We start from the raw sequence: 25,660 nt of genomic DNA, 5'->3' as shown, positions 1-25,660 counted from the left end.
CCTCTGATTGTGTCTTGTGTTTATCTGCCCAAGCACAAAAGATTGATTCCCCACTGTTTCTCTCCCTTATGTTCGGCAGATATGAATTTTCACAGGATGATGAAGCACAGAGTCAGCTAATAATAAACACAAAACACATATAAAAAAAGAAGAAGAGAGGGGACTTCTTTCTCTCATGTGTCTGTCTCCATTTGGGTTATGCGAAGAGACGGATGCCGGGTTAAGGGACTCAGAGGTACTCTGCTGAGAGTTAAATTAAAAATGCAATTCTTTTTCTGTCGCTTCTTAAAAAACGTCATTGTTTCGCCGAGAGAAAATGGGAAGAAAATAGAGATCAAAAATTAAAATACACCAGGCAGCTAGTGACAATAAAGATGTGTGGCCCCAAACACTGTTTTGTATTGTCTGTGTGCAGTCTGGAAATGTGTTTTGACTGATCAGACTTTAACTTCGGCACAAAGTGTGTGTCAAGGCATTGTACTATTCATCAAAATGGGTCACTATGCAGACAATGCTAGGCTCATAGAGGAGACAATGATAATGTGCATTGACACCATCATAGATATGTAAATTATTCACATGCCATTAAATGCATGGCGGGCGGGGGCATGGGCTGGCTGGGACAGTGATGACAGGGGACTGCGTCCCAAATGGCACCCTATTCCCTATATCGTGCACAACTTTTGACCAGGGCCCATAGGGCCATAGGGGCCCATAGGGCTCTGGTCAAAGGTAGTGCACTATGTAGGGAATAGGGTGCCATTTGGGACGCATCCGGGGACATGTCTTCAGGTCCATGCAGATGAATACTACATTCATGAAGTGAACAGGCCAGGCCAGACTAATGAATGTATAGGCTGGGATGCAGCACATCATCAACATAGCCTCGGTAGTTATATATTCAAGTACTACAATGCCGCATTATCACAACAATGTGGCAATGCAAAAAAGCACTTGAATTTCACTGCTACAAAGCAATGGTATTTTCATATCCTATGTCCTGTCACAAATGAGTTAAACCTCTAAAAGTGTGTGTGTGTGTGTGTGTGTGTGGGGGGGGGGGGGGGGGGGGTACTAGACTAACATGTGGAATTGTTTTAAGATGTCATACCATGGATCATTTAATTATAGGACCCATTTAAGTATCCTGAATATATATATTTAAAATAATAATTTGGCCATTACTACTATAGTCCATGTTACACGGGTGTGTCTATAGACTCCTCAGGATGAATGAAATATATATTGTGGGAACAACTGTTGTTATTATGAGCATGAATTCCACATAGGATTTGTTTTGTTAACCAATTTAGGATATAAATACTTCCTTTAATAGTCGTGGCCTATAGAATCCATAGTATTTTTGGTGTTCTATGTCTAGATAATTGTATTTGTTACTTAGATTTTAGGTAAGTAGACATGCTTTAATGTGGATTCAATGGATACATACATCACAGAGGATAACACTTAATGTATACCACCCCACGTCTGTAGGAATATAACCGAGCATTACATTACCCAGTCTCTATGTGTAGCACCCTATAGGCTGAACACACTGGATGACATATAGGAAAATACACTGTAGTCATGTTTTACATAAAGGATAAGGTGCTTTTCAATAAACAGGTACTGTACGCCACAACAAAAATGAATATATATACTACATGTAAACGTATATGTTTATAAAACAACATAGAAAAAACATAACTATAACCATAAAATAATAAACCCCACAGATATTGTGGGGCAAAATTCAGATTTAAGAAGCCATACAACCCATATTTAAAAAATAAAATCAATAACCTTTCAAAAAAAGGCTACCTCAACACGAAAACACATACGCATGCATATGCTCTGCATGTCTTGTCCTTCCCTCCATACGTACATGACCTGCTCCTTCCCTATCATATGATTTAGGAATCAGCCGAGGGAGAGAAATATATGGTCTGCTCTCAGTCCTCAAAGTTTCCTTTACGATAACGAAAAAACCATTAGCTGCTGTCAAACCCAGAAGAAGAGAGATTCTTTTTTTTATTGAAATAAGATTAAAATGATAAGTTTGACTGCGGCTTCCACCTGATAAAATATTTCAGCTCATAAGCGTGGTGTGGGCACAGGGATTAGAGTGAGGGAAGGGGGAGGGGGGAGGGACCAAGAAATTCATAATGTATAATAAAACAAAAGGTGTCATGGGAAATAACACTGATATTAAAATTAGAATAAGACGGGATCTATATGAAAAATGCAGATTTAAAAAATGTAAATGATGACGGGTTGGAGAAATAGATAGATGTGAAGTTGCGATTGCGGCTTAGAAGTGAGAGGAGTCGTCTTTGAGCTCGCTGTTTAATGCTGGGATTTCTGGTGACCTATTCCTCATGTCTCTCTGTTGTAGAGTGGGGGCTTACACTGAGTTTGTCGACAAACAACCCTGCTCTCTCCAAATCTCTGTACGTGGGTTGCATGTAGATAGGAAACATTTGACTTCGCCAGTGTACAGAAAAATTAGGAGTACATACGAAGTGACGCTGGCTATACCTGTCAAACACACAAATATTTCATATGAAAAGAACCTAATGCACTTCCACCTGCAAATGTTCACCTTTAAATAGAACATTTTGTTCTGTTAAACTACTTGTTTTCTGTTTTGACAAAAAATATACATCATTTCTTTCAGTAAGGATAATGTACTATCCTCTAGTTAGGCTTGGCTTGACATTGGGAGTGAATTCTATGTAAAAAAAAAATATCTGAACTCATCACCTATATGCATTTAGAAAAATAACAATCTACAGTATTTATTTGATATGAAGCCTACAGACATTTACAGAAGGGGTAAATGAAAGTCCAAAATGACAATCCTGCATTTTACTGTAAACAAATGATATACTACACTTAAATTCTTTGAGAGCATAAAAAAAAACAAAGATGTAAAGCAACAACAACAACAGAAAGAGCTGGGCAAATCCACTCAAACGACATCAGAACCAGAGGCCAGACACAAATGTATTCCTGTTTTCGCTGCCTAGGACGGTTGAAGGAAAGGTGGGCTGTACAAGAAAAAATAGTATTTGAGGTTAGTGAGTGGATGTTTTAAAGGACAAGCCACCCTGCCTTTGCAGAGTAGGAGTTTGTGTGTGTGTGCGTGCGTGCATGTGGGAGTGTCCCCCGTTGATGTGACAGATTCGTTATTTACACAGCAGTAGCGGTGGCCTAGTCGGCAGGCAGAATAAGGAGGGCCTGGTGTCGTTTCTAGAGGGCAGGAAGGAGGGAGAGAGGGATAGATAGAGAAAGGAAGAGACAGCAGGCGGGCAGGCAGGAGAAAGACGGGCCTGGTGTGTAGAGAGGTGTTGAGAGGGTGGGACGGACGGAGGGTGTGTGTGTGTGTGGGGGGGGTGGAGACAGGCCTGCAGTCGCGTCGACTCCCCAGGGTGAGTGGCAGGAACAGCAGCAGCTGAAGGGTACATCAGCGCCAGCCATGCCTGCCCCATGCCCGGGTATGCACTGTGCCATACTGCCATTCGCTGTGGGCTGAGGTGCTGAGCTATGAGATACAAACATCACCAAAACTTTGCCAACATTTCGTGTTTTTTTCACCCAACCAAATGAAACCAAATCTAAATCAAAACTAGACGTTGAACTGATGTCTCTGCCCAGTAGGTTGATTATTGCGCCTTAACAAAAAAGGAAAATTATGTTGAAAGGAAAAAGAGGACAGAGCACGCCCCCATTCTCATCGACAGGGCTGTAGTAGAGCAGGTTGAGAGCTTCAAGTTCCTTGGTGTCCACATCACCAACAAACTAACATGGTCCAAGCACACCAAGACAGTTGTGAAGAGGGCACAACAAAACCTCAGGAGACTGAACAATTTGGCATGGGTCCTCAGATCCTCAAAGCCTCTACAGCTGCACCGTCGAGAGCGTTGCATCACTGCCTGGGATGGCAACTGCTCGGCCTCCGACCGTAAGGCACTACAGAGGATAGTTTGTACAGCCCAGTACATCACTGGGGCAAAGCTTTCTGCCATCCAGGACCTCTATACCAGGTGGTGTCAGAAAGGCCCTAAAAGAGAAATGCCCTAAAAATTACCCTAGTCAAAAACGGTTCTCTCTGCTACTGCATGGCAAGCGGTATCAGAGCACCAAGTCTAGGTCCAATAGGCTTCTAAACAGCTTCTACCCCCAAGCCATAAGACTCCTAAACATCTAATCAAATGGCTTCCTGGACTATTTGCATTGCCCCCCCCCACCCCCGTTTTTAGGCTTCTGCTACTCTCTGTTTATTATCCATGCATAGTCACTTTACATCTACCTACATGTACAGTACCAACTCATTCAAGGATTTTTCTTTATTTGTATTATTTTCTACATTGTTGAATAGTAGTGAAGACATCAAAACTATGAAATATCACATATGGAATCATGTAGTAACCAAAAAAGAGTTAAACAAATAAAAATATATTTTATATTTAAAAATCTTCTAAGTAGCCACCCTTTGACTTGATGGCACCTTTGCACACTCTTGGAATTCTCTCAACCAGTTTCACCTGGAAGGCTTTTCCAACAGTCTTAAAGGATTTCCCACATATGCTGAGCACTTGTTGGCTGCTTTTCCATCACTCTGCGGTCCAACTCATCCCAAACTATCTCAATTGGGTGTAGGTCTGGTGATTGTGGAGGCCAGGTCATCTGATGCAGCACTCCATCACTCTCCTTTTTGGTCAAATAGCCCTTACACAGCCTTGAGGACTATTTACATTGCACCTTCCCACCCCCCTCTTTTACACCGCTGCTACTCTCTGGTCGTTATCATCTACGCATAGTCCCTTTAATAACTCACTTTCATAACCTACATGTACATATTACCTCAATTACCTTGACTAACCGGTGCCCCGCACATTGACTCTGTACCAGTACCCCCTTGTATATAGTCTCGGTATTGTTATTTTACTGCTGCTCTTTAATTACTTGTTACTTTTATTTCTTATTCTGATTTATATATTTTTTAAAAAAAATAAATGTTTTATTTATTCAAATTATTATAGAAATATGTTTTAACTACATTGTTGGTTAGGGGCTCGTAAGTAAGCATTTCACTGTAAGGTCTACCTACGCCTGTTGTATTCGGCACATGTGACTAATACAATTAGATTTGATTTGATTTTAAAATGTACATTGGCTGTTAGGGGAAGTAACGATAAAGGTCAGGTGAATTTACATAGCAGGTTAGGGGAATTGTTAGGTGAAAGTTTAGAATAAGGGTTAGCTAAAATCCTACAGTTGTCCCCGACACCACTCTAACATGCAACCTTTGGATTGCTAGACTGTCGTAGATTACACCCACCCATTCTTGCCAACCAACCTCCTTACTTTCGTTTCTGTCCCACGTAACTAGACCATTAGTAGATCTCATACATCTTGGAGGTGCTCAGAAATACGTAAAGTATATTTCGTATTGCTCTGAGGCAAGGCTGAACTTATCCATTCATTACACCTGCACCTAAGTATTTACTATGGGTTGAAGTTAATTAAGAACTGTTAGAAGTAAAACTACAGTTTAAAGACATCCTCTTCCTAAAGAAATTTAGCCAGACCTCACCATAAATTTACAAACACTGTTTCGGACATTTTAGAGATTTTTATGGGTTACAATTTTATCCCTTACGTAAAAACCACGGGGAAAATCACATGATTGGTGAAAACGTGTTTTTGGAACCCTTCACATTCAACAGAACACGTGAAAATAAAAATGTGTCATTTTTATACACAGTACTTCTAACATACAGTGCTTCAATTGACATCCTTCACATACATGATTATGTTCCTTTATACAGTAATTATCATTATGTCCTCCCCAGGGATTTGAACTCAAAACCTCTTGGTTTACCTGTGGTAAATGCCTGTGGTAAAAACTGATTTCACCTGTATTCTTATACTTTGGAGTTCAAAGTGACTCAGATTTGTTAACTATAAACTCAAGAAAAACTATTTTATTTATCATTGTGATTCAGAAGTAACATTAAAACAGAATAATATGCCCCACCAACAAAATTAAACTATACAGAAAACCCTAACATTTTTTAAATAAGTTAATGAAATCAATGATGAGAGAATAGTCAGATTAACTGATAACTAAAATATTAGTGCAGATGGCGCTCTTTCGCTAAGTGCAGCGATGTATTGTAGGTAATGAATGTGTTTCGGGATGCTACAGACTATGTGGTGCAGCAAAAAGATTAGAGAAAATCATATCCAGAGTTAGGTGGGGTTGTATTTCAGCATACAACTAACTTTAAAACCCCATTTTATTACTTGATAAGGGTTTGGGATGACTTGAAACCATCACGTGAAGTCCTGACGACTGGTCCAAAAAAATGTCCAAACATCCTAACATGATCCTCACCACATGAATTTCAAGTGAACACGTTTCAACATGTGATAAAACACATTTTCACATGACATTTTACATTTTAAGTTTTCCAAAACCACATTTTTAATTTTTTTTTTTACATGTGATATGTCACATGTGAAGTGTTCCAAAAACATGACTTCAAATGTGAGGGGGATGTCAGCAATCTGAATTTCTTACTATGGCACCAGGTCTGTGGCCACAGATCGGCCATAGATTCATTGGCAAGAATACATTTCTGCCCTGCTAAAAGTTACCCAGAATAAAGTCAATAATTGTGTGATTATCTGACAAGACCAACAACAAAGTATCAGTGCTCAGGGAGACTTGACATTAACGCTCTCAGGATTTAAACGTGCAACCTTTTGGTCTGGAATGCATTCAATGTCTCAGCAGCGTCACCAGAAACATTTGTTATCAAGAACATACACTCTCAAAAATAAGATTATGGTACGTTGTTTAAAGGTGCACATAAGGTACCTTCAGAGGTACATAGTTCTGGTCCTAAGGTTCCAGTCGGTACCTTTTAAGGTACATATGCACATATAATCTGTACTGAACAAAAATATAAATATAAATGCAACATGTAACAATTTCAAAGACTGAGTTACAGTTCACATAAGAAAATCAGTCAATTGAAATGAATGAATTAATCTATGGATTTGACATGACTTGGGCAGGGGCACAAGCCATTGGTGGGTCTACTGTTTACCCTCACAAAAGGGATATATTACGAACAGAAATACTCCTCAGTTTCATCAACTGTCTGGGTGGCTGGTCTCAGATGACCTCGCAAGTGAAGGAGCTGGATGTGGATGGCTGGCGTGGTTACACATGGTCTGTGGATGTGAATTTAAAAATAAATGAACATGAATGCATCTTTCAACAGCTCTGGTGGACGTTCCTGCAGTCAGCATGCCAATTGCATGCTCCCTCAAAACTTGAGACATCTGTGGCATTGTGTTGTGTGAAAAAACTGCACATTTTAGAGTGGCCTTTTATTGTCCCGAGCACAATGTGCACCTCTGTAAATATCATGCTGATTAATCAGCTTCTTGATATGCCACACCTGTCAGGTGGATGGATTATCTTGGCAAAGGAAAAATGCTCGCTAACAGGGATGTAAAGAAATTTGTGCACAAAATTTGCAAATATGTCAAGGAAAAAGGTGGCTACTTTGAAGAATCTCAAATATAAAATATATTTAGATTTGTTTAACACTTTGGTGGTTACTACATGATTCCATATGTGTTATTTCACAGTTTTGATGTCTTCACTATTATTCTACAACGTAGAAAATAGTCCAAATAAAACCCTGTAATGAGCACGTGTGTCCAAACTTTTGACTGGAACTGTATATATTACAGTTTTACCCCATTTTTCTCCCTATATATCCAATTGGTAGTCATGATCTTGTCTCATCTTCGCAACTCCCCAACAAACTTGAGAGAGACGAAGGTCGAGACATGTCCTCCGAAAGACAGACCGCCAAACCGTGCTGCTTCTTAACACACTGCTCGCTTAACACGGAAGCCGGCTGTGATCGCCTGGAAACGAAACTCATGCTCTAGTGGCGCCTTAGCACCGCAATGCAGTGGTTTAGACCTCTGCACCACTTAGGAAGCCAGTTATTGTAATGTTCGCAGTAATTTACTGTTGCTTATCTGTGACACTCACTGGCCTGACAGTGTAGCAGGAAACTAAGTATTACAATAATAATGATTAATGAAACATTAAATACTGTATAGCTTTTTTAGTATCACAAATACTTATGTCAACCTTTGACCTGGCTAGATATCTAACAGCATTCTATATTAGTGTTTATAAGCAGAATACAACAGATCACATTAACTGTGATGACACTCCATCTCATGGGAGACAAGAAAGAGCTAGCTCAAAGCCACACCTCCAATAAGCCACACCTGCAGTATTCTGATAAACCGCCACTTCTACAGTATGCTGCCAACAGCAAGTAATGTTGTCAACAGAAGGGTCAGCGAAGGCACAGTAGGTTACTGGCATGTATTGCTAGTGGCAACCAATTGGTTATCAGTTGTTGTGAATTTGACAATAACTTACTTACAAATGTTTCCAGTTAAGGAAATACAAATTCACTGAAACTTCAAGCAACATTGCCGTTAAATGACTGGAGAATCCACAATAACATCATTACAGTGCAGCTACAGTAGTTAGTGACACATGCTCTTAATAAGGTTGCAGAACAGACAGCGTCAAATGAGGTGCTCAACTTACATTGGGTAACCATCAAACACCCCCACCTATCAAAGTGCAGTAATGATCCTATCTTATATTGAAAATATTGGGTGGGAAAATGTCCCATTATACCTCGAAGAACTGTACCACGTGAGTTTATATGTGTACCTATGAAGTGTAGCTTTGACTTTTCTGCACCCCAGGGAACAACACCGTACCTTAACCACATACTTATTCATGTGTTTGTGCCCTTTTATTTTATTTATTTTACCTTTATTTAACTTGGCAAGTCAGTTAAGAACAAATTCTTATTTTCAATGACGGCCTAGGAACAGTGGGTTAACTGCCTGTTCAAGGGCAGAACGACAGATCTGTACCTTGTCAGCTCGGGGGTTTGGACTTGCAACCTTCTGGTTACTAGTCCAACGCTCTAACCACTAGGCTACCCTGCCACCCTAATGGATAGTTCAAAAGTTCAGCAAACCATTAGTTTGTTGTTGCTTGTCCTTTTGGCTGAATTTCAGGAGAATTGAAGGAGAACTCGGGTTTTAAGGCTGGAATTGTGAAGAACTTTAGAGGGTAGGTGAGTGTCATGCTAATTGCTCCACACAAATGATTGCCATTGTGATCTCAATGTCATACATTTAAAAAAAAATCTGTATGAAAAAAAAAAAAAATGCATTGACAAGAGACTTGTGGTCGTGGATATGGCATTAGCCCTACAGGGACAATAGTTGAACATCCTTCAAGAACAGGATACACTCAATGTCAGAGTAAGAAGAGATCGCCAAGGGGAAACTGTTTTTGAAGTAAAAATGTATCGATTCCTTTTTTTAGTTAGTGGTTAGATTCTTTGTGATAACCGGGGTACTGCAATTATGATCGGCCTGTCCCTACAGCTAAAGAGATATAGTGGTATCTCAACTCTTGATTTCTTATACAAAAGTAGCCTTACATCAGTAAAGATAGTAGAGCCATCATCTTGAGTAGAGAGGTCTTGTGCTGCCGGTTGAAAGCACTCCGAAAAGGAAACTCATGAGTACAGCTTCACCCGACAATTCGTGACCTTTTTCCCTGGTCACCACTTCCGTGTCTTTTCATGTCAGCGCAATGTCATGCATTTATTTGGAGTGGTCCCTCCATTTCCTATTCTTCAGATTGACAATAAGACAAGGCAGATGGATGGGAGCACAGAGAGGTTGATAGGAAAGTGGTGTGAATCTGCAGACCACAGTGGAAACAGTACCTTCAGAAAGTGATTTTGTTTTGCTACAGCCTGAATTTAAAATGGATGAAATTGAGATGTTTTGTCACTGGCCCACACACAATACCCCACAACGTCAAACTGAAATGATAGTTTTTCCAAACGTTTTGCAAATGAATTCAAAATGAAAATAGCATTCAACCCCTTTATTATGGCAAATGTAAATAGGTTCAGGAGTAAAAATGTGCTTACCAAGTCGCATAATTAAGTTGCATGGACTCAAACTGGGTGCAATAACATTGTTTTAATGTGGTTGAATATGTTTTTAAAATTCAACAAGGCACTAAAATAATACTGCAAAAATGTGACAAAACAATTCACTTTTCGTCCTGAATACAAAGTGTTATGTTTGGGGCAAATTCAATACAACACATTACTGAGTACCCCTCTCCATATTTTCAAGCATTTTCAAGCTGCATCATGTTGTCATAGGTATTCTTGTTATTGTTACGGACTGGGGAGTTTTTCAGGATAAAACATTCACAGAATGGGTTTCAGCACAGGCAAAATCCTAGAGGAAAACCTGGTTCAGTCTGCTTTCCCCTAGACACTGGGAAATGAATTGTCCTTTCAGCAGGACAATAATCTAAAACACAAGGCCAAATCTACGCTAGAGTTGCTTACCAAGATAGTGAATGTTCCTGAGTGGCCGAGTTACAGTTTTGAATTAAATCTACTTGAAAATGTATGCCAATACCTGAAAATGGTTGTCTAGCAATTTTCCAAAAATAAAAATAGTGCCCCCTAGTTTCAAGAGGCTAGCAATGATCAACAACCAGTTTGAAATAGCTTGAAGAATTTTGAAAAAAATAATGGGCAAATGTTGCAAAATCCAGTTGTGGAAAGGTCTTAGAGACTTACCCAGAAAGACTAAGAGCTGTAATCTTTGCCAAAGTATTGACTCAGGGGTGTGATTGTGAGATATTTTGGTATTTCATTTTCAATACATTTGGCAAAACACTTTTTCAATTTGTCCTCATGGGTTATTGTGTGTAGATGGGTGAGGAAAAATCTATTCAATCCATTCAGAATTTAAGCTGTAACACAACAAAATGTGGAATAAGTCAAGGGTTATGAATACTTTATGAAGGTACTATAGGTCATATGAGTCCACCAATGTTACCAGGCAAACATGTTTTACGGTTTGTATGTGTGACTTTGACACATTGAACCGGCAATTGATTGACCAAGTTGCTGTTGAGACGATTTTCAACAGTGCCACAATGGTCTTAGGAAATGGTACAATGGGACATATAACAATTTAGACTATTCTAAACACTACATGAACTTGATTCACATGTTGAATCATCGATGACTCACCAGATGACTGTCACCAAGAGACCTTGAATGCATCGGAGAGCAATACTGTAGCTTAGAGAGAAACAGTGGGCATTGTTTCTGCAAAAGTATTCATGCTTTGTAATATACTAGTCGGCGGAGGTCAATGAGAGAACGAATGAACACGGTCCACTGAATGGTCTCAATGATCAGCATGCTGAAATAAAACTTACTCTGCATTGGCAAAGTTGACACCGGTCCTACTTCTTGCAAGAGCCACTCAGTTCAGAGAGGGGGTGGGGGAAAAGAGGGAGTGAGAGAGAAAGAGATGAAGAGAGAAAGTGGAGGGATGGAAGGAAGGAGAGAGAGGAAGATATAGAGAACAAGGGAGAGAGAAAGAGACACTTTTCAATTATGTTGCATTGATTGACACTCAATACAAAATTATAACACCACACGGTCATTGTACATGACACAAACCACTCGGTCAGCCACCCCTGGCCACCACACCTCTGTCTCTGTACAAGGAAGGAGGAGGGAGTGAGCAGTGAGCAAAACTCTTTCTGGAGAAAAGTGGAAGAGAAAGAGTCCTCTTTGAAATTAGCCTCCCTTAGGGGGTCTCCTGCTACTAAAGAATGTTAGAAGTTCAGGTTCCAGCCACTAGCCTCTGAAAGATGACCTCGTCTGCTGCCAGATGTCCTCTGTGACCAGCCAGTCAAGGGCAGGAAAGGGAGGAGGGCTGGGACATGAGGACTATCAGACCCAGGGTCGGACTGGGACCAGATATTGGCACAGGCATTTTTTAAAACACCATTTTTTTTTATCTAGCCCCCACCACTGTGCCATTTTTTGCCTTGAGGCTCAAATTATTAGCCAAATAATGATCCTCCTGTATAAAAATGTAGACATTAGCTAAAGATGGACAAGCCCGTCTGGCATTTGTCTGAACTGTCCTATAGCCAATCCTTTTCTGTTCAGACCAGTAGAAGGATAGGACAGGGGTGGTGTTCAAGTGTTTGTAATAGCACTAACATGGAATAAAAATGTATAAAATATAATTAAAATATAGAAAATGAAGAATAGGAATATGGAAGTGTTACAGTTTGGCTTTGCAGTTTGGAGGGAATATCACTAAGTATTGTGCAACGGATGTGGCAAAGCTAGTGCTTGACGGTTAATTCATCAACTTTGAGTTAGGGAGGGAGGCGGATAAGCCAACCATCAGAAACCATATTGATCTTCATGTCAATATAAAGCCCTAAAAACCTCCACTTGCCCTTCCTGATGTCTATTTCACCAACATTAGCTGCAAAATGTGCCAATTATACCTAATGCACCTCACTATCCTTAAAACGCTTAATGAACCTCGTTAACCTGCACAAGCGCTTCACCAATCGAGAGGGAGACAACCCTACCGTTAGCGGATGGCAAAGCTGACAAGAGATTTCTCCGAATGTTCAGAAGAAGACGGCGGGCGAGCGACGGTCGGCTCGGCCATTAGCGCCAGCCACAGAGCCAGTCAGCCTGATTTCCTGGACTCCTTGCGAGTGTCTGAATGAGTGCTCTTAAACGCTCCTCATCTCGGGGAAAAAGGGAATCTATTTTTTGCCCATTAGTGCTGGCATTAAGAGCCATTATTTGCCTTAACGGTGCTAACTACCCACTCCCACGTCACCCATCATTACCATTATTATTCCTTGTCTAACTTGAAAGGACACAGGGATGTTTGAAAGGGACTGGGTTTGTTTGGCTGCTCCCGAGGAGAGAGGAGGGGAGGAGGGACGATAAGGGAAGGGGACTGGGATTTTGCTGTCTCTCTGTGCTGAGTTTTGGCATGGTAAGGGAAGGAAGGAGTGAGGGATTGAGAGGGATGCTCAGACACTTGGAGAACAGACTTTACAATGATTACTCACTTGACACTTAGATGCAAGAGAGAAGTTGATTAGTTGGGGGTTTTCCCCCCCAATTTAGTGATATATTCATAAACAAAGGATTGTATTTTCCATACAAAGCTATGGATGGTAGCAACAGCTGAGTTTTTCTGTTAAAATATGATAATAATTTTTATACACTGAACAAAAATGTAAATGCCACATGTAAAGTGTTGGTCAAATGTTTCATGAGCTGAAATAAAAGACCCCAGAAATGTTCCATACGCACAATGATCTTATTTCTCTCAAATTCTGTGCACACATTTGTTTACATCCCTGCTAGTGAGCATTTTATCCTTTGTCAAGATAAAGCGGATTCGTTTTTCTGTGTGTAATAAAGCCCTTTAGTGGGGAAAAACTCATTCTGATTGGCTGGGACTTTGCTCCCCATTGGGTCGGACTGTCTCCCAAGTGGGCGGGCCTATGCTATCCCAGGCCCACCCATGGCTGTGCCCCTGCTCAGTCATGTAAAATACATAGATTAGGGCCTAATGAATTTAGTTCAATTAACTGATTTACTCATGTGAACTGTAACTCAGCAAAAGTTTATGTTTTTGTTCAGTATAGTTCATATGTGTTTAGTGAGTGTATATACAGCCATTAGATTTTGAATGGTTCCTGATAACTCCACTTCTAATCTTAAACCAGATTTTGATCCCTATGCCTTTGGATCTGCCAGCTGAATATTCCCTTCCTTTCACTTTCCAATTGACTGCTGATGAGAACAACTGATACATTTTGTTTCTCAAAATCACTGATTTAAAGCAAGAAGCCACAATAATTCAACAATCATTATCATCTTCTCAATTCCCCTCTTTCTCAATTTAAGCAGACAGAGACAAATATGCTGAGTATACAGGTCCCAGACATTGGTACTTTGAGGAAAAGCTATAATGGCAGCACTGGTCTCACCTGTAATGGCATATGGCCCTCCCTCCCGTTCTCTCTGACTGTGTCCCAAATGGCACCCTATATAGTGTATGGCCCTGGTCAAAGGTAGTGCACTATGTAGAGAATAGGGTGCCATTTGGGACATACACACATCGATCAGATCAGTGCCCCTAAAATAAACATCTGGGCTTCTGCGTGCGTGCGTGCGAGAAAGGGTGGGCAGGGCACAGATCCCATTGCCACGGTGCCCTTGGTGTGGAGTGAAGTGGTGTCCAGTAACAAAGGTGGAGGCCACCAGTACTGAGCAGAGAAGCACTGGGGAGGGAGTTAAAAAGAGTCTGTGTCCTCTAGGAACTAACTTCTGTCTCTGGCTCACAACAACACACACACACACACACACACACACACACGCGCGCACACGCACACGCACACGCACACGCACACGCACACGCACACACACACACACACACACACACACACACACACACACACACACTATGACAAATTAACAGCATGATGACTACCCATCAAACTGGGAACATTCTCAGAACATTAGCTAAGATTCCCAGTAAGTTCTAGTTGGGGATTTATCTAACATTAGGAAGATAACATCCCAAAAACGTTTTAAAAAATGTTTTGATAACAATTAAAAAATAAAAAAAACACAAAAGCAGGAATCCACAAGTCGTGGCTGACCCAATGCCGCCACACTTCTTGCGTAGTGTTTTCACTTTGAACGAAAACAAGGGGGTTGGACCCTGAGCAGTCTTGGGCTGGCCTTCTGGGCAAGGTGTGTCTTTACGCTAATCCCGCCTACTCGAATGACTCTGCTGCCCCGGACCTGGACAGCAAGTGAAAGTCAGAAACAAACAGAGCACTGCCAGGCTCCACGAGGGGCATAAGGGGACTTAGCCCCCTCAGTTGAGACATGCACCACCTCAGTTTTAGTTTTATGGCAAAAAAAATGTCAAATGATTGAGTGAAATGTTGGTGCAAAATCTGTATCTCCGCTGTGCTGTATCAGCATCAAAGACAGAATGTGCCGCGGAGGGTGTGTATGTGTAGGGGGCTATGAAAAGCCTTGTGCGTTTAGGTATGACTCCTTTGGTTTTCCGTAAGAAGCTGGAAAAAATGCTATGGAGGTGGAGATTTTGTGATTAACATGGCTACTTAGGTAAAACTTGAATTGAACATGTTCTAAACTTTCTTGACAAGTTCTGAGGACCTCCAAGACAAGGTCAAATGTATCTGCGTGAACGTGAATGGAATATTATGTTCAACATGAACACCATAAAAAGGTCTTATTTGGAAATTGTGCAGCATTGTGGGAATGTTCTGTGCAACCTATGTAAACATCACAAGAATATTCTTGCAACATCCCAGACAACTCCCATAGCTCAATTAAATGTTCCTGGAACCTTTATAAACATATACCAGGTAGTATTCTTATAACATTATAGTAATGTCCTGTGCAATTTAACTTAAACATTCTAGGAATCACAACTGAGCATATTTCTAGAACCTATCTCTTGTCATATCCCCACAATGTCCCACAATCTAAATAAACATCCTGGGAACTTTAAAGAACACACTACATGTGTTCTGGGAATGTTCTTGTAACATCAGGTGAAAGTGTTTTGCACACTAAAAGAAACATTGTAAAATCCTTCACACAACTGGACAGTTTTTGTGTTTTGGGAAGATATGTCCATACAGTGTTCTCACCAGACTGTTCCCAGAACCTAATGAAACCTTTAAAGAACCGATTATGTGTTTGTGTTTAATATAAATAGTATATGATTATCAGCATGACCGGACAGCTTTCATTTTATGAGAACATTTGCCGCGACCTAAAGAATGTTCTGAGAACTTTCACAGAATCACATTTAGTTTGCTGGGTTCTCTCTCTCTCTCTCTCTCTCTCTCTCTCTCTCTCTCTCTCTCTCTCTCTCCCTCTCTCTCTATCACACGCACTAACGCACACTCCCCTGTGCACACTCCCCTACGCACACTCCCCTACACACACACACACACACACACACACACACACACACACACACACACACACACACACACACACACACACACCCCTATACACACGACATCTGTGCTCCCTGGTGACCCTGCCTGGCCAGTGTTTGCGTTTCTGACACATCAGATGAGGAAGTGAGGGGTGGGTGGGAGGACGTGGAGGCGAGCCAGCCGTCCAATCAGCTACTGTGGTTCTCACTTGGTTAACACCTCACTGTGAACACGGTGCCAGGGCCAGTCTCTGTGTGTGTTTGCGTGTGTGTCTGTGTGTATCTGTGTGTGAGTGTGTGTGGGCCCAGTATTACATACCTAGAGCCAGATCAGATCAGCCAGACAGACAGAGTCTCAGAGCATATATATCTGTACAGTACACAGTGACCCTTTGTATCTGTCTTGACTGCATTTAGGGAGAGAGACAGAGACAAAGAGAGAGGTGTGTGTGCTCGGGATGGTTTTATATAGAAGGTATAATCACGCAGCTTTCAAACTCCTTCTGGTGAGCAATTTAATTGTACTGAGAGAAGAGAAAGTTGTCTTCAGCCTGTCTGTCTGTCTGTCTGTCTGTCTGTCTGTCTGTCTGTCTGTCTGTCTGTCTGTGTATTTCTCTCGCTCTTTCTCCCTCTCTTCCACACTCTCTCCAAGCTCTGAGAGGTCCTATTATACATAATACTTTAGATTCGTTTGAAATCGTAATGACGCCTCCAGCTTGGAGCAACCATGTGTATTACAAACAGACCAACTATGTGTGTTACCTCTGTTCCAGTCAAGACAACTTATTTGACTTACTTTAGTCAAGACAAAGCATGCCTGCTGTATTGTTCACAGATGTCTCTTGTACGTCTGGATGGGGGAGGGGGGTGGACTAACACCAACAGTGAAACAACTATAGCCCAGGTCTGGATCAGTTTTCTCTCGTTTTCATAATCACAGCAATCAAAGGGGCTTTGTTCGCCGCCATCAAAAACAATGAAGCATGATTAGCCTGGAGGCTCTGTCAAAAATCTCTAACACACACACACACACACACGCTCGCACAGGTACGTACATAAGTGTGGGCACACATACACACAAAAGCACACTCATGCCCAGGAACACCCTTACAAAACCAAAAAACATAACTTTTTTTCACATATGAAACGTCTCAAGTTAGATTTTGAACTGTACATTTGATTTTCAAGTGATTGCTTTTCACGTGTGAACTTACAATTCCACATGTGAAGTTTTTTTTATATGAGAAATGGCGAATGTCATTTTCACATGTGAATTTAAAAAAAATGTAACGTGATACCACAAATTTCACGTGAACTACAATTCTCCTCATGTGAAAAGGTGGTGTTAACAGGTGAACTATGTGAAAATATGATTTCACATGTGAAATTAATGTTCAACATGTGAAAACTGCTTATCCACATGTGAAAATGTGAGTTAACCCCAGGAGTCTATTGAAGCAAGTTACATATTCCCTAAAATCCCCATCAAAATCTGTCAGTTTAAACTAGAGATCTGTTTTTTTTGTTGTATTGGATGTTTCTCAATCCACCGCATCCGCCAGCTGTACTTCTGCATCTGTGGTGAAAGGTGCCAGAGCTAGAGTTGTGTTTGTCAGACCATGAGCCATCCCTATAAATCGGTCCTCTCATGAAAACGTCTGTAGCGTCTGAATGGTTCGACCTATAAACTAGAGAGAACAGGGGAGACTCTCACAAACACAGTGGTGTTCTCCATTTTGCTCTACGACCCCCACAAGTGTCAGGGGACTTGTCTGAAGGTAACCAGTACCTGATTTTTAAAAAGTATGATGGTAGATTGGTGAAAATATTTCCCGTAAAAAAAAAAAAACATCTCCTATATTTAGGACAGACACATTTAAACCTTGTTTCTTATGAATTGTTTTGTTCACTGTCCTTTAAGCCGTTTATGAATGTTTTATTCAATGCGTTTCTATGGGCTCTGAAGGCCGAAATCAATATTTGATCAACTAAAAAATTGTTGATATATTTTTTTACACCTAAAGGGGTCCTAAAATTCCAAATCAAATAGCTAAATGATCCATAGTATGAGCCTCTTAAAACAATTCCACATGTCATCTTATGTGATTTTCACTTTAAGGGCACCAACACATAGGTTCCATACCACTACCGTTACATTCATTCTGATCTCATCTTGTAAATATGACAGGGAAAGAAGGATAAGGATAAAGTCACCAACCGACTAATTTGGGACAGACTTGGGACTCACAGCATGCCATCTCTCTAGGCTACTGTGTTTACATCTTCTAATCAGGCTAATTATTTCTGACCAAGTCATCTATGGCTGGTAGTTTCTGCAGTATGTGTTATGTATTCCTGTGTGAGGTAGACAAAGGGCCCTGCATGTAAAACCTTCTAACATTGTTCCTCTGGTGGCCATCCACCCCCGCAAGAACCACTAGAGCTACAGATGGACTGTACTCCTCTATCTCCCTTCATCCCGGCGAGCGCTTGCCTTGGCCCACGTTTTCTCATGTTAAATTGGACTAGTTAAAGTGTCCTCTCTATGCAGCCTGGGAGACGGCAGAGAGACGGCGTGCACCGCTCTTTGGGGATCTCTCCCAGCCTGTGTCCCAAATGGCACCCTATTCCAAATAGCACCCATAGGGCTCTGGGCAAAAGTAGTATACTAAATAGTGAAATAGGGTGCCATTTGGGAGGCAGACCCATACTGTTCAGAGGAAACCACCCGGGACTCTGGGCATGAGGAGATTGTGTGTCTCTCCTAGCGGACGTCCTATTATATGCTTTTTCGCCTGAGAGTGGCACCATCTTGAGCGGGGACGTGCGAGCGAACCAGATGGGGTCCATTCACACCACTTTGAGACACCAAGAGTTTGGGGAGGCACCCTGCAGACACTTCTTGTTATCTTTTGCCACCAATCAAGTGACATTTATTTTCTTTTTTTCTCTTTCTCGTTCTCTATCTTTCTCTACTCTTCTTTCTTCCGTAAGTTGAATTTTCATGTTTAGGGCTCGTTGTTGCATTGTTTTCCCCGGGTGTCGACTGTAAATTCAGAGGAATTTTTGACCCAGCTTTTTACTGCTATTCTGGCCCCCATTTTCAATTATCACTCTGATTCTGAATATTTCATCCCTAGCAGTGTATGTATGTGTCTCGGTGTCTGTGTGTTTTTTTACTCGTGGGGAACCCCACAAAAATAGTAAACAAGGAAAAATGTGACCAAATGAGGACATTTTGTTAGTCTCCACAAGGTCAAATGCTATTTCTAAGGGGTTTAGGGTTAGGAGTTAGGGTAGACTTAGATTTAGAGTTAGTAGTTAGGGTCAGTTATATTGTAGGTGTTTTTTTTAGGGTTAAGGTTCGGTATTGGGGTTAAGGTTAAGGTTAGGGTAATGGGTAATGTGTGTGTGTGGGTGTGGGTATGTCGGAGGTGGGTCAGAGGAGGACTATCTCTACAGTGTTTTGCTGGCACCTTGGAAGGTATGAAGGCCGCTCTAGCATTCTTCTTTTCTAATCAGTGTGGGGAGGGGAAAAAGCACATGAGCACTTATTCATGGCTGCCATTCATGGAGACGCAGCCTTATTTTCTGCATGAAGGCAGAATGCATATTTCAAATGTGAGAAGAATAGGCTCTCAAATAAGCGAGGGTTTCAACCCTGAGCCCTTTCTCTCTCTCTGGGACAAAAGACAGAGGATCTGGCAGGCTCTTGGCCTATCAATAATGAATGTAAGGAGAATGGTGTTCACTTATGGCAAGGGTGGGTATATTGTAGAGGCTGTGTGTGTGTGTGTGTGTGTGTGTATGTGTGTGTGTGTGTGTGTGTGTGTGTGTGTGTGTGTGTGTGTGTGTGTGTGTGTGTGCGTTTGTGCGTGTGTGCGCACACACGAGTCTCTGCGTGCGAACTGCACCTGTGTGTGCGCGCGCATGCTGTGTCTCTGTGTGTGTGTGTGTGTGTGTGTGTGTGTGTCACTGTGCCCATGAGCAGTTAGATCCTGTGCGAGTGCGTCACTGTGTTGGTGTGTGGGTAGATGTGTAGGCAAAGAGGGCCTTTGGCCGGCCTTCATCACATCTGTCAAAATAACTACAAAGCACACACACATATTGGCACTTTTGTGTGTGGCACATCTCTCTAGCAGTGGAAGAGTGTGTCAGTGGAAGTTGCAAAGTGAAGGCAATTGTTTGTTTTTTTTATCTCCAAGACGTGACCCACTGGTTACAGAAGTAAATTCAACATCTTTTCCAAGTTGGGTCAATGTAAATTCATTGAAATGACGTGGAAACAACATTGATTCAATGAACGTCTCTAATGATGATACTCAGGTACCACTCACTGCTCAGGGGCGTTTCTAGGATTTGAAGACATTGGGGGCTTTGCCCAATGCTTCAACAGCTACATGCATGAATTTGGAGCATTTTGAGATGAATATTGAGAGATTAGAACATTGAGAGAATATATCTGTTTCAGGTAACTTGCATCTTCCCACCTGCTACAGCAGACACTGCCGGTACTCAATGGCAGTTGCTACTGTGGGTCTCTCCACTCTGGAACACATACAGTGCATAAAGAAAGTACTCAGACCCCTTGACTTTTCCCCCATTTTGTTATGTTACAGACTTATTCTAAAATGGATTAAATATTTTTTTCCCTCATCAATCTTCACACAATACTCAATAATGACAAAACAAAAACAACTTTTTGAACTTTTTGCAAATGTATTAAAAATTGAAAAGAATAAGGACTCTTCACTCAGTACTTTGTTGAAGCACCTTTGGCAGCGATTACAGCCTTGAGTCTTCTTGGGGATGACACTACAAGCTTGGCACACCTGTGTTTCGGGAGTTTCTCCCATTCTTCTCTGCAGATCCTCTCAAGCTCTGTCAGGTTAGATGGTAGCGTTACTGCACAGCTTTTTCAGGTCTCTCCAGAGATGTTTGATCAGGATTCAAGTCCGGGCTCTGGCTGGGCCACTCAAGGACATTCAGAGACTTATACCGAAGCACCTTCTGCATAGTCTTGGCTGTGTTCTTCGGGTCATTGTCCTGTTGAAAGGTGAACTTTTGCCCCAGTCTGAGGTCCTGAGCACTCTGGAGCAGGTTTTCAACAAGGATCTCTCTGTACTTTGCATGATTCATTTTTCCCTCTATGCTGATTAGTCTCCTTGCCACTGAAAAATGCTGCCACCACAATGCTTCACTGTAGGGATGGTGACAGGTTTCCTCTAGACGTTATGCTTCGCATTCAGGCCAAAGAGTTCAATCTTGGTTTCATCAGACCAGAGACCAGAGAATCTTCTTTCTCATGGTCTGAGAGTCCTTTAGGTATCTTTTGGCAAATTCCAAGTGGGCTGTCAGGTGCCTTTTACTGAGGAGTGGCTTACATCTGGTCTCTCTACCATAACGGCCTGATTGGTGGAGTGCTGCAGAGATGGTTGTCCTTCCGGAAGGTTCTCCCATTTCCACAGAGGAACTCTGGGGCTCTGTCAGAATGACCATCAGTTCTTGGTCACCTCCCTGACCAAGGCCCTTCTCCCCTGATTGTTCAGTTTGGCCAGGCAGCCAGCTTCAGGAAGAGTCTTGGTGATTCCAAACTTCTTTAATTTAAGAATGATGGAGGCCATTGTGTTCTTAGGAACCTTCATTGCTGCAGAAATGTTTTGGTATCCTACCCCAGATCTGTGCCTCGACACAATTCTTTTTCAGAGCTCTACAGACAATTAATTCGACCTCATGGCTTGGTTTTGTTCTGACATGCACGGTCAACTGTGGGACCTTATATAGACAGGTGTGTGCCTTTCCAAATGTCCAGTTACCACAGCTGGACACTAATCAAGTTGTAGAAACATCTCAAGGATGATCAATGGAAACAGGATGCACCGGAGCTCAATTTTGAGTCTCATAGAAAAGGGTCTGAATACTTATGTATTTTTTTATATTTTTAATACATTTGCAAAAATTCTAAAAATGTGTTTTTGCTTTGTCATTATGGGGTATTGTGTGCAGATTGATGAGAGGAAACAACTGTTTAATCCATTTTTAGGTACGACTGTAAAGCAACAAAATGTGGGGAAAGTCAAGGCGTCTGAATACTTTCCGAATGCATCGTACAGCTACGGTGTATTGCCAAAAACCTTCATACCACTCAACTGTGATAAAGAATCCCACAGAACACACACACACGCACACACACACACACACAATCACACACACACACACACACACACACACACACACACACACACACACACACACACACACACACACACACACACACACACACACACACACACACACACACACACACACACACACACACACACACAGAGTTTGGTAATTAAAATCCATAGAGCAGCTTTAAGTGATACTATGTACTCACTCCTCTGTCTTTCTCCATCCCTTTCTCTGTGTCGTCTGTTGCTGTCTCTCGTCTGCCCTCTTCTGTTGCCGTCTCTCTTGTCTGCCCTCTTCCGTTGCTGTTTCGTCGTCTTCTATGTTGCTGTCTCTCTTGTCTACCCTCCTCTCTCATCCTGTCCTGGTTGTAAAAAAGTGTCAAAGTAAACAGAGTCTACATGAACAGCACAATGCTGCGTTTCTCAACGGAGTATTCTAACCAGTCAAAGGTTCCCAACCACTTGTGTTGAAAGGTCATCTTTTTCAATCCAAAACGGTTAAAGGGGATACTGGGGTAGCTTCACTTGTTTTGGGCCTCTGTCTGGGTCACCTAAACCATCCTCTCCCCTACCAGTTGCCCCTGGCAGCTACAGTTTGAACTGCTCCACTCATCATCTGCAAGGTAGCAAGGTAGAGGTGCGACATGTCATCAGTTAGTTTTAAAATCACGGTATACTGACACGACCTGGGCAACTCGACTGTCAAGAGAAATTGGTCACTCTTTATTTGGTCATACTATGAACAAACTATCTATTCATATGTAACTGTTTGCTAAGGCTATGGTTAGGGTTAGGGTGTTGTCTAGAATAAGGGTTAGGGTTAAGTCTAGGGTTAGGATAAGGATTAAGGTTAGGGTTAGGTCTAAGGTTAAGGTTAGTAGATAGTTAGTTGAAATGTTACTGATAGACTGTAGATAGTCTGTAGAGCAAATAAAGTGTTACCGAAAAATGCAAGTGTCCGCATAAAAGAACCTGCACAGCACCTAGGCTATATGAAAATAAAGATACATGAACCCACCCAAAATAACCTGCAGAACGTTTAAGTCCCTATGATTCATTTGAATCAGTTCTACCGGCTACTGTGAGATCTTTTTAAGGACACCTAATTTAATTAAAGGGCCTATGTATTTTTTTGTTTTGTTCACCTACAATCAACCCACAACGCCGGCCATCTTTTCCCCTCTCCTTCCGGCTACCATCTCCTTTCCCTTTTAAGTTCAAGCTGGTTTATTTGTCATAGACACATGAAATACAGTTGAAGTCGGAAGTTTACATACACTTAGGTTGGAGTCATTAAAACTAGTTTTTCAACCACTCCACACATTTCTTGTTAACAAACAATAGTTTAGGCAAGTCGGTTAGGACATCTACTTTGTGCATGACACAAGTAGTTTTTCCAACAATTGTTTACAGACAGATTATTTCACTTATAATTCACTGTATCACAATTCCAGTGGGTCAGAAGTTTACATACACTAAGTTGACTGTGCCTTTAAAAAGCTTGGAAAATTCCAGAAAATGTTGTCATCATTTTAGAAGCTTCTGATAGGCTAATTGACATCATTTGAGTCAATTGGAGGTGTACCTGTGGATGTATTTCAAGGCCTATCTTCAAATTCAGTGCCTCTTTGCTTGACATCATGGGAAAATCAAAAGAAATCAGCCAAGACCTCAATTTTTTTTTTGTAGACCTGGTTCATCCTTGGAAGCAATTTCCAAATGCCTGAAGGTACCACATTTATCTGTACAAACAATAGTATGCAAGTATAAACACCATGGGAACATGCAGCCGTCATACTGCTCAGGAAGGAGACGCGTTCTGTCTCCTCGAGATTAACGTATTTTGGTGTGAAAAGTGCAAATCAATCCCAGAACAACTGCAAAGGACTTTGTGAAGATGCTGGAGGAAACGGGTACAAAGGTATCTATATCCACATTAAAACGAGTCCTATATCGACATAACCTGAAGGCCGTTCAGCAAGGAAGAAGCCACTGCTCCAAAACCGCTATGAAAAGCCAGACTATGGTTTGCAACTGCACAAGGGGACGGAGATCGTACTTTTTGGAGAAATGTCCTCTGGTCTGATGAAACAAAAACAGAACTGTTTGGCCATACTAACCATTGTTATGTTTGGAGGAAAAAGTGTGAAGCACGGGGATGGCAGCGTCATGTTGTGGGGATGCTTTGCTGCAGGAGGGACTGGTGCACTTCACAAAATAGATGGCAACATGAGGAAGGAAAAGTATGTGGATATATTGAAGCAAGACATCAGTCAGGAAGTTAAAGCTTGGTTGCAACTGCGTCTTCCAAATGGACAATGACCCCAAGCCTACAGTGCCTTGCGAAAGTATTCGGCCCCCTTGAACTTTGCGACGTTTTGCCACATTTCAGGCCTCAAACATAAAGATATAAAACTGTATTTTTTTGTGAAGAATCAACAACAAGTGGGACACAATCATGAAGTGGAACGACATTTATTGGATATTTCAAACTTTTTTAACAATTCAAAAACTGAAAAATTGGGCGTGCAAAATTATTCAGCCCCTTTACTTTCAGTGCAGCAAACTCTCTCCAGAAGTTCAGTGAGGATCTCTGAATGATCCAATGTTGACCTAAATGACTAATGATGATAAATACAATCCACCTGTGTGTAATCAAGTCTCTGTATAAATGCACCTGCAATGTGATAGTCTCATAGGTCCGTTAAAAGCGCAGAGAGCATCATGAAGAACAAGGAACACACCAGGCAGGTCCGAGATACTGTTGTGAAGAAGTTTAAAGCCGGATTTGGATACAAAAAGATTTCCCAAGCTTTAAACATCCCAAGGAGCACTGTGCAAGCGGTAATATTGAAATGGAAGGAGTATCAGACCACTGTAAATCTACCAAGACCTGGCCGTCCCTCTAAACTTTCAGCTCATACAAGGAGAAGACTGATCAGAGATGCAGCCAAGAGGCCCATGATCACTCTGGATGAACTGCAGAGATCTACAGCTGAGGTGGGAGACTCTGTCCATAGGACAAGAATCAGTCGTATATTGCACAAATCTGGCCTTTATGGAAGAGTGGCAAGAAGAAAGCCATTTCTTAAAGATATCCATAAAAAGTGTCGTTTAAAGTTTGCCACAAGCCACCTGGGAGACACACCAAACATGTGGAAGAAGGTGCTCTGGTCAGATGAAACCAAAATGGAACTTTTTGGCAACAATGCAAAACGTTATGTTTGGCGTAAAAGCAACACAGCTGAACACACCATCCCCACTGTCAAACATGGTGGTGGCAGCATCATGGTTTGTGCCTGCTTTTCTTCAGCAGGGACAGGGAAGATGGTTAAAATTGATGGGAAGATGGATGGAGCCAAATACAGGACCATTCTGGAAGAAAACCTGATGGAGTCTGCAAAAGACCTGAGACTGGGACGGAGATTTGTCTTCCACCAAGACAATGATCCAAAACATAAAGCAAAATCTACAATGGA

Source organism: Oncorhynchus mykiss, chromosome 19, assembly GCF_057628025.1.
Source record: "Oncorhynchus mykiss isolate SJ-2025 chromosome 19, ASM5762802v1, whole genome shotgun sequence".
Taxonomy (NCBI): Eukaryota; Metazoa; Chordata; class Actinopteri; order Salmoniformes; family Salmonidae; genus Oncorhynchus; species Oncorhynchus mykiss.
The sequence above is the reverse complement of the archived record's forward strand: the minus strand, read 5'-3'. Positions refer to the sequence as shown.